At 40.4% G+C, this 10,601-nt stretch overlaps 4 non-coding genes across 4 annotated transcripts; all 4 read right to left on the bottom strand.

Moving 5' to 3' along the window:
* Nucleotides 1-6,851: 6,851 nt before the first annotated feature.
* TRNAK-CUU (transfer RNA lysine (anticodon CUU)) lies at nt 6,852-6,924 on the bottom strand. Its single transcript has one exon. It is a non-coding gene; the product is annotated as a tRNA-Lys (tRNA).
* Nucleotides 6,925-8,205: 1,281 nt separating this feature from the next.
* On the bottom strand, nt 8,206-8,277 carry TRNAP-AGG (transfer RNA proline (anticodon AGG)). The gene has a single exon. It is a non-coding gene; the product is annotated as a tRNA-Pro (tRNA).
* A 1,263-nt stretch (nt 8,278-9,540) lies between these two features.
* On the bottom strand, nt 9,541-9,614 carry TRNAI-AAU (transfer RNA isoleucine (anticodon AAU)). The gene has a single exon. It is a non-coding gene; the product is annotated as a tRNA-Ile (tRNA).
* A 526-nt stretch (nt 9,615-10,140) lies between these two features.
* Nucleotides 10,141-10,212, bottom strand: TRNAA-CGC (transfer RNA alanine (anticodon CGC)). Its single transcript has one exon. It is a non-coding gene; the product is annotated as a tRNA-Ala (tRNA).
* Between the last annotated feature and the right edge of the window lie 389 nt (nt 10,213-10,601).

Here is a 10,601-nt window from a genome sequence, read left to right as displayed (position 1 = left end):
TTTACTTGTGTCATGTTTTTTTGGTAAGTTACTCTCTGAGGGGAAGTTCTTTTTTCCGCTTAATATTTTATTATGAAAATTTTTAAACTTACAAAAAAGGTTTAAAATAATACTGCAATGAACAACATATACACTCCACCATCAACCGTTGGTAAAATTTGCCATACTTGCTCTAAATCAATCTCTTTCTCTTTCTTGTGTGTGTGCACACATGGTATGCATGTATCTTTTGCTGTACCATTTGAAAATAAGTAAAAGGTATGATGACTTTGCCCTTTAAACTCTTCCATGTAAGGGTATTCTATGTATCACATTTTTATTATCACCCCTAAGAAAAGTATCAGTCATTCCATTGTATCAACCAGCTCACGGTCGGTCCAATTTCTGTAGTTATCCCAAGAATATCTTTATGTATTTATTTTGTGAACCAGAATTCAATATAGAGTCACCATTACATTTGGTTGTAATGTATTTAGCCTCTTTTAATATTTTTTTAATATTATAAGATTAACTTTTTGAAAGTCATTTATTTTATAGTCTCGTTCAGTTTGTTTCTCTAATTTCTGTAAATGAGAAGTTAGGGCTACTAAAAGCTTGATTAGATTCAATTTAAAAGTTTGGGGGCAAGAAGACTTCATAGATGATGCTGGTATTTCATGTTGCAACATTTTTGATGACCCCAAAATTTTCAACTTTCATTTTAAATCACTTTTCAGACAACATTTTATTTAAAATCATCTTCTCACACATGGCCAACTATTTTTTGATACTATTTATTCACTCAAATCCTAGAATTATTTACGGAAGCATATAGCAATGGACAATGCTTTGGCCATAATGAGATTCTATGTGACAAACTTCAGTGAAAGTTAATCTTTAGGCTGCAACATTAAGGGATTGGGTTGATTTTACTTTGCTACATCACAATTTAGGCTACTTTCCCAGAGGGTTACACCCCAAAAGCCAGTCACATGTACAGAAGATCTCTTGAACTATAATTTCTGAAGATGGCTGAGATCATTCACTACATTTTTCTCTTTATTTCATATTCAGAAAATACTGTTCTGTGATTCTGGAGTGCATAGGCCATTGTCCTCTGGGGTGGCTGGCACAGGTAACCACTCTTGAGCAGAATATTTCCTGTTTCCTTTACATGTGGCTCAGCCTCTGACAGCTTTCCAAGTCTACCCTTAATCCTTGATTAAGTCCCTGAATTTCAACTTCCTGGTTACTCTTCTCAACTACCAAGGCTGAAGTACACTTGCCACACAAACTGCTAGGATCACCTTCCCTGAACAGGCTAAAATAAAAATCTTGCAAAGTTGTGGTTGTATCTACTGTGCTCACTAGAAACTGACCTCCTAGGTTTAAAACCATCTTTCTGCTTACATGTTCTTATAGGCAACCCAAGTCACTGACTTCTGACTTTTTTTATCCATCTTAGTACAAGATCAGTCAAACTCCAGTTATAATCAGAGAGCCTCAAACTCTGCTTTCAGATGATCTGTCCTGAGGAAAAGCCCCTGAAGGATTTTTTTCTAAGTCAATTCAATAGCATTTACTAAATATGTTATATGCATAAAAATGGTGTTAAGTATTATAAAGGCAATGCAGCTAAATCATTCAACAAATATTCAAGTGCCTACGAGGCAAATTTCTCCTGAATTCCAAAATGTTACTATATGTTTTGGCTGTTTTTTTGCTTGTTTGCATTGTTTGTCTGCTATGGACTGAATTGTTTATATGTTGAAGCCTTTAACCCCTAGTGTAGCTGGCTATATTTGAAGTAAGGAAGTAATTAACGTTAGATGATGTCAAACGGGTGAAGCCCTGATCCAATAAGATCCTTAAGAGACAACTCCTTTTCTCTCTCTACCATGTGATGACATAGCAAGAAAACCATCTGTCTATAAGCCAGGAAGAGAGGCCTCACCAGAAACCAAAACAGTAGGCATCTTGGACTTCCTAGCCTTTAGAACTGTGAGAAAATAAATTCCTGTTGTTTAAGTCACCCAGTCTATGGTATTTTGTTATGGCAGCTCCAGCAGATGAGCTACCCTGTCCTGACCCCACCCTGGACCCCCGAATGTCTTCTTTATCTCCTTTAATCAAGGACTCCTTTGCAGTTTAAAGAATTTTTTTTCGAAGGAGTCAGGTTAGTTGGTACTCTGGGCCAAGCTCAGGGACAGACTTGGACTTGGAGATGTTGCTACAAGTCCCCAGTTCAGAAATTCAATTTTTAAGTATGTCAACTCATTTTTAACAATATTAGCCAAGAGGACTCAGGAATAAAAAATAATAATAAAAAAAAAAAAGCAGTTCGTTTCAAGCAACTCATAAGAGATGTTTGTAAACCAGAAATCCAGTAAGTTCATTGATAATAAGACGTGGCTTATTAAAATCAGCAACACTTGTTCTATCTAATATACCCTAGATAGTTCTTATAGTATTCAGGAAACTGAAACACTAAGCAGAGGTTGCTGGGTGAACAAAGGGAGTTCAGGTTTTGCAGTGAAACATAGGGCTTATTAATAGCCACAACATATGGCCTATAAATCCTGGTGATTATCTTTTGAATAACTCTGTAGTAGGTAAAAAAACTCATATGAATTAAGTGTAGCACATTTGTTTCTTCGATTTTACTGGATAAACACTGGTAATTTTTAAACTATTCAATTATCACTATCTATTTTTTCAATCAGTTACTCCAAGCACCTTCATTTCCTAATGCCAGACAGTTAAAATCCAGCTGAGGATATTCACCCAGTAGGTAGATAGCCGCTTTTTTGAAAGCAGGAACTATGTTATACTCATATTTTCATTTTAAATATCCAGCACAGAAAAGGTGCTTAATAAAAATGTGCTCATCAATTGATTTGAAAGACACTTTGTCTCTTTTTAAAAGAGAGTTGGGGCTGGGCGCTGTGGCTCACGCCTGTAATCCTAGCTCTTGGGAGGCCGAGGCGGGCGGATCGCTCAAGGTCAGGAGTTCAAAACCAGCCTGAGCGAGACCCCGTCTCTACTATAAATAGAAAGAAATTAATTGGCCAACTGATATGTATATAAAAAAAAAAAATTAGCCGGGCATGGTGGCACATGCCTGTAGTCCCAGCTACCCGGGAGGCTGAGGCAGCAGGATCACTCGAGCCCAGGAGTTTGAGGTTGCTGTGAGCTAGGCTGACGCCAGGGCACTCACTCTAGCCTGGGCAACAAAGTGAGACTCTGTCTCAAAAAAAAAAGAAAAAGAGAGAGTTGGAGGACAGTCAAGTTTCAATGTACTCTTTAGTAAAGTTACTTCTGTGATCAAATTTATCCATTTTATGTTGACTCATGATTGTGAGTTTCATTGCACATATACCAACAATATCTCCAAATTCTAGGTGGTCCTCCTAGTTTAAAACTTTAAAACGTATGATTCCCTTTGCCAAACTATAGGTGCTATTGATCTAAGTAGGTAAAATACGGAATAATTTTAAAACTGGATATTACATAGCACATGGTGCAAGTTGATATATTAATGATAGTATTCAGGTTCCTGGGTAAAGAAAAAAGAAGGTTTGGATAGGAGAGGATGGAGTGGTAACGTGTCACAGTGTTTCCAGTGTGCTCAGAGGTGGGCATTCTTTCAATGCAATATTGATATTCTGGGGCTTCTAGGAGGTTCAGTGGGATACTGACGTCTGTATCAGGTTTTCACAGTGACACAACTATTGTTATCATCTAACCCCTTTTGTTCTGATTGAACACTAAGCAACCTTTCATCTGAATATGGTCTTTCCAAATTTGAGGGCAATTAAAAAAAGAAGGCATTTGGCCACTCAACATTTATTTCTTGTTATAAGTTTATAAAGTTGACATTCTAACCTTAGAGTTGTCCTTGATTATCCTTCATACTTCCATTCAAATCTATCTGGAAATCCCATTGACTCAGCCTTCCAGATATACCCAGAATTTGGATCACTTCTCACCTCCTTGTCTGCTGCCACTCTGATCTGACTCTACATCTTTTGTCTCCTAAGTGGGTCTCCTTGTTTCTATCATTGTCCCCTTGGTCTGTTCTCAATACAGCAGCCAGAGGTATCGTTTTAAAAGGTATGTCAGTTTCCATTACTTTTCTGCTCAGAGCCTTCACAGAATTTCCATCTCACTCAGTTAAATCTGAGGTCCTTGCAAAGCCTATAAGTCTCGATATCCTTTTTATCTCCTCTCCCTGCTCTTCCTCCTCAAACATGTTGCTCTGGCCACATTACCCAAGCTGTTCCTATAGTATACCAACATGCTCCTGCCTGATCCCCTCGGCTTAGAAACTCTTCTTGAGGCTGGGCACAGTGGCTCACGTCTGAAATCCTAGCTGGCATTCTGAGAGGCTGAGGTGGGAGGATCGTGTCCCATCTCTATAAAAAATTAGCCCTGTGAGGTGGAGCACGCCTGTAGTCCCAGCTACTCTGGAGGCTTGAGCCCATGAGTTCGAGATGCAGTGAGCTATGGTGAGATGCCACTGAACTCCAACCAGGAAAACACAGTAAGACAAGAAAGAAGGGGAAGAAAGGAAGGGAGGAAGGAAGGAAGAGGAAAGGGAAGGGAAGGGAGGAAAAGAAGGGAAAGAGAGACAGAAATAAAGATAGAGAAAAGAAAAGAAAAATAAAGTTTTCTTGAAAATATCTTTGTGGCTTTTCTTTACCCAAATGTTACCTCCATGAGACCTAACCCCACTACCCTGTTTACTCAGTCCTGCAATGTGTGTCCCACCCATTCCTAGTACTTCCAGTCACATGCTAACATGTCCTGTGTAGTGTACTTTTATATTTATTACTTATTGTCTGCCTCCCTCCCTCCATAGAATGTGACAGGCAGTGATCTTGGTTATGTTCATTGATAAATCCCAAACACCCAAAATAATTCCAACCCCTAGTGGTCCTCAATAAACATGTGGAATGAATGAACAGATAAGTATGTTTAATTTATTTATGAAAATGTATGAATCAGAAGCTCATCCCTCTGGAATTTCCTTGAACTGGAAAGAAGAGAGAATGGCAGGAAAATATATAATATGGAATTTCTCAACCCAAACAGCTAATAACTTATACTTAGAAACTTGGTGTTGATTTCCTGTGGAATTCTAGACTGAATAGGCAGCCAACTTGCTATATCTAGCAATGGTTTCTGAACCTTTGGAAATTCCGATTTAGTAAGTCTGAAATAGGGCCCAGGAATCTAAAATTGTAGAAGTTCCTTAGGTGATTGGCATGTACAGCCAGACTTGGATACCTGAGCTAGAGCACTTCTTTTGTATTATTCTGAAGCCTGAAGAGAAGATCAGAAGAACGTTAATGAGGTGAGAGAGAGGTATGTGGTTAATTGGGCTTCTAAAATCAGTGAAGATGTGTATGGTATGCTTTCTCTACTTATGGTCATATGAGGGTATTATGGTGATAAACACATACCAATGGGCTTATGCAAGATTTGAAGAATTGATAAAGGAAGACATGCATGGTGGAATTTTCACAGAGGGACAGAACAATCTCTCATTAAAAGTCTCGGTCAATTTGAGAAAGGGACTGATTTTCAGGTCGCTTAAATAATAGCAAAATTCACTCTTCTGGGATAATATTGCCACGGTCAGTGGCTGATTTGACCTACTTCACAGCCATCATGGATTTGCATGAGTACATAGTAGGAACGAAGTGAACAAACATCAGTGGCTGGAAAGGGCAGGTTATTTCTAGACGGTAAAAAGTTTAGAGGAGGCCGGGGCGCGGTGGCTCACGCCTGTAATCCTAGCACTCTGGGAGGCCCAGGCGGGCGGATTGCTCGAGGTCAGGAGTTTGAAACCAGCCTGAGCAAGAGCGAGACCCAGTCTCTACTATAAATAGGAAGAAATTAATTGGCTAAGTAATATATATAGAAAAAATTAGCCGGACATGGTGGCACATGCCTGTAGTCCCAGCTACTCAGGAGGCTGAGGCAGGAGGATTGCTTGAGCCCAGGAGTTTGAGGTTGCTGTGAGCACTCACTCTAGCCTGGGCAACAAAGTGAGACTCTGTCTCAAAAAAAAAAAAAAAGTTTAGAGGAGATCAGGGTAGAAATGCAGTTTGAACTCTGAAAAACAGGCCTAAATCTTTGAGCTTTATTTTGTAGGGAATTGCAACCTGTTGTAGGGTGGTTGGTTCTCTGTTGTATGAAGAAGGGAAGAAAGGTAGGATGTCTATTGTGGAGTTCGATGTGGGTGATAAAGAACTGAAAGGGTGTATGTGGCAATAGTAAAGAAAACTCATGTCGTTATTCTATAACCACATTTGTTTGGGCCAGAAAGTAGAGTCACCGTTCTCAAAGTTCTCCATGGACTTCACTGCCTCAGAGTCTCTGCCCATCAACCTGTTCCCTTTGCTTAGATTGTCTTCTCCCCCTGCAGACTTTACTTTTTCTAACGCCTCTGCATCCTTCTTCCTGCATCTTAAACATTTTTTGGTGAGATTTCTGTTCCAGAATCACCGGAGGAACTTGTTAAATATACAAAGCTCATATCCTACCACAGACCTACGGAACCAATGTTAGCAGTAATCACTGGTTTTACAAAATCTCTAATAGGCTAGAGAAGAGCGTACCCGGCAGGGAGCGCTGAGACTAAGTTCTGCAACAGTTACAGAGCGGGCTGGAGTAGCTCAATCGAGACGGTTTAAACCGTAGCTGCTCACGGTGATTCTATGATTTCAAATTTCAAGAGTTCCCTACTCTGAAAATGCTTCTTTCTTGACAGCAGTGAGAAGCCTTGTTTAGGGAGATTTTCAGCAGAAAAAGTACGCAAAGAGCAAATTGACATAAAAGTACTGAAAGATAAACAAAAGTGTACCCGCCCAACGTGGGGCTCGAACCCACGACCCTGAGATTAAGAGTCTCATGCTCTACCGACTGAGCTAGCCGGGCGCCTAGCATGTGAGGTTCCCTAACATGTTATGAGAATAGATAATATTTTTTGTAAGGCTAGAGACTAGGATTTTATGTGTTATCTGTTCGTTTGAGTTTTATAGATAAGATGACGTGAAACTCAATAAATGTAAATATTACCTGAAACCATTAACATGCATTCCACTCACTTTCTCTACATTTGCCCTTTTTCCCCCATTTTAACCAACTTGGATTGATAGATCACAAAATGTTTACAGGACCTAAGAGTCGAAATCTTTGGATTCTTCTAAGTGACCCCAACTCGGGCACTCCTAAAGCTCCAGACCCGGTTGGTTACATGGCTCCAAGCATAGTCCCCAAAAGAGCCCAGGTCCGCGAGCCCAGACACTATTCTAGGGCCTCTCTGTGGCCAGTTCCTCTCCTGTTCCCCTCGCCAGTCAACTAACTCTTGCCCCTCCTGCCACGCCACTGCACGGGATGTGGCCTTGAAGAAACTGTCTGCGGTGTTCGCCTTCCTTTTCTATTTGTTGTCCTTCTTCATAATCAATGCACAAACAAAAAAGGGGAGAGAGTTACAATCATATTTTAGTATAAAGTATCTGGCAATCACTAGAATATAGGATCCAGTGATTTTTTTATGTTTTGTTTACTGCCGACCGCAAGGGTGGATGGAACACGATAGAGTAATATTAAACAAATATCTGCTAAATGAGTCTACCAACGAAACGTTCCCGGAGAAGAGAAAAAGTGGTGATTCTCAGTAAGGCACAGAACCCTGATCTGCATGACGGGAGAGTAAGTCGATGTTGTACTAACGAGGACAACCACGGAGGAAAATTGAAGTAACTCAATTGAAGTAACTCAAGGTTCCTAACACCTTGACTCTATAGTTCAACCCTTGTTTTTTTTTTCATTTAAATTCATTGTTTGATGTGATGAATGAATGAAAGATGACATTGAATTAAGATGTGATCATTGTTCTATACGTTTTATATGACCACAACTGTGGAGTCAGAACTTCTAGAAGATAAACATTTGCTTTCACAAGAGTAATTTTACAAGTCATTTTAGAGCAGATGGAAAATTGAAGAAACGTCAAAATCAGAAAATACGTATCTCTATTATATACAGTGCCCGCCCCCACGACCGGATCGGATCTCCTCATCATTTATTAGGATCCAGCGCCTTCTGTCAGGGTCCCTTGAGGCAGAGTTTTATTTCCTGGCAGCTCAACAAATTTTTGTCACGCTTTACGGTGACGAAAGAAACCAGGAAGGATCCTGCGCGCAAGAAAATCCTGGGCTCGTCCGGGATTTGAACCCGGGACCTCTCGCACCCTAAGCGAGAATCATACCCCTAGACCAACGAGCCACCGTAAGCACAAGTTATTTAAGCCATAGTAAATATTGATTGATCTCTCTTTTTAAACTGTTTCACGTACTAAGGATATATGCAGAAGGTTCAGGGAAAAATAAAGAAGAAAATTTTAATGAAAATTAATAATTTTGTAAAAATAATAATAAACTGTTTCACGCGAAGATGTATACAAGTATAACTGTCATGACCTTTACTTATTTTTTTAATATCAGGTCAAGGTGGCTCTCAGAATTTCCTCGGATTTTTCCTGAATCCAACTCTAAGAACTGTATAAAGGCTCGTTTCTCAAAGGGCGCTTGACTGTCCTTTGTAAGAGAAACAACTGTGGTGTTTGTTTAAAATGCAGAAATCTAGGATCTTTCTCCCATCTACTGAGTCAAAGTCCCTGAAGGCGAGGCCCAGTAAGCTGCATTTTTGACAAGCTCCCAAACTCATGGGTGTGAGCCTGGGACGAACAGGGTATTCGCTTGGTGGTTCCAGGACTCCACATTGGAGCTCGCGACTTGGTTTCACCATTTTCCACGGAAACTTGTACAACAGGTGAAAATTCTCTCGACAGGATACACAGCTGTGAGGTCGTGAAAAAACAGAGGAAACGGGATGTACAAGGAACAGGGCGGAATATAAAATACGGGTGCTGAAAGTTGGTGTTGGTGGAAGATGTGGCTGATTCAAGAGGCGTAACAGTAAATGGGCTGAGCAGAGGGATTCCTGGCGTCGGCCAACCTGGACCAACGGGTTGTTAAAAGAGGGTAAGGTAGATTCTGGGGAAGGGCTTAGTCTTTTCTTAGTTGAGAAATTTACGAAGAAAATGTTTCTGTCTGGATGGAATTCCTGCCTTGATGTATAACGTTCTCTTCAAGTAGGGGATCCTCATCTGGGCAACGGGAGATAACAGTGTTTTCATCACATTTGCTCCGCATTTCAGTAACTGAAGACTCATCTATTCAGACTATTTCGAGGGCAGTGTTTGGCTACTAAATAAATTGGTGACACTGTTTTTCCTTGTAATGAATTTAAATCTAACTCCTAAGGTGTCCCACTGCTTTTGTCCTCTAGGGCAAACTTTTTGAGCGCTAATGATTTAGGATTAGACCTCTGCATTTCCGTAGGACGGTTTGGACTTTTGGCACAGTGTCAGTTGTGAAGGTTTTAAAAGTATGCCTTCTAACTACTGTCTTCGGGCAGATTTGTTTCTTTTTCTCTTCAGGAAAAGTTATGAAGTTTAATCAGAATGATGGAAAGAAAAACAGGAGCTGGCCCGTACGGGGATCGAACCCGCGACCTTGGCGTTATTAGCACCACGCTCTAACCAACTGAGCTAACCGGCCGCCTGCAGCAAAGTGCTTCTCAGAAACCATAACAAGAATGTGTTCCATGTCTTGGAGTTGATTACTCTGCTGAAAGAAAATGTATGTACCCGAGCTAGCAGATTTGCCCACACCGAGCTGGACTTCATTCTTTCTCCATATTTCTTCTAATTTTTTTGTTTTCTGACCAATGGGACTAACAATAGCCCCTCCTCCCCTTTCCGTGTTCTCAAGCCAAGATTACTTGTGCCTCAAGGGCCGTCCATATACCACAAATAGACACTCATTAATAGGTTCCGGGCAATTTTCCAGGTTGTTTCTCTTCTAGCGTCTCTCCTTTGGGCGTGTTTTTCTATGTTCCCAATTACAGTAGTTTCAACTAAGAGAAACCTCTAAATACCTCAAAACAATCTTGTTCCCTCGCTACATATACAGCTCTATTCACAGTGGCTAATATAACAGCATAGGAAATTGATGAAGTGGAGGATACAAAGTATCTTGATTTGACATTTTAAAACAGGATTTGTATTAGATTGGTAAAATGGCCTGGAGATGCCGGGGATCGAACCCGGGGCCTCATACATGCGAAGCATGCGCTCTACCACTGAGCTACATCCCCAACCCTAGAGCTCAATTCTTTGTAGCTCTCCCCAGTTCTTTGAAACATATTTTCCCCCCACGAAATTCTGAAGTTTCCAGAATGCTAACGCTAATTTCTCATTTATTTAGCCAACAAAATCCTGAAACGCCTATAGAGACAGCACTTATCGTCTTTCAAAGTACAAAAAATCTTCCAGCCATTGGACGCTTGCCAAGTACTTAACCTAGGGATACAACTAACTGCCTCAAAACTTCTTTATTTCCTTTCAAAATTGCTTTCAAAACTTCTTTATTTCCTTTTTCTCAAAGAAACCAAACACTGAAAACTAAGGCAGCTGAAACCAAACACTAGTAAATCAAACAGCTCCCCCTGTCCTTCGTTTCACATTCAAGTGCCCACAGTGTGTC

The sequence above is a fragment of the Microcebus murinus genome, chromosome 15, assembly GCF_040939455.1.
Source record: "Microcebus murinus isolate Inina chromosome 15, M.murinus_Inina_mat1.0, whole genome shotgun sequence".
Classification (NCBI taxonomy): domain Eukaryota; kingdom Metazoa; phylum Chordata; class Mammalia; order Primates; family Cheirogaleidae; genus Microcebus; species Microcebus murinus.
The sequence above is the reverse complement of the archived record's forward strand: the minus strand, read 5'-3'. Positions and strand labels throughout refer to the sequence as shown.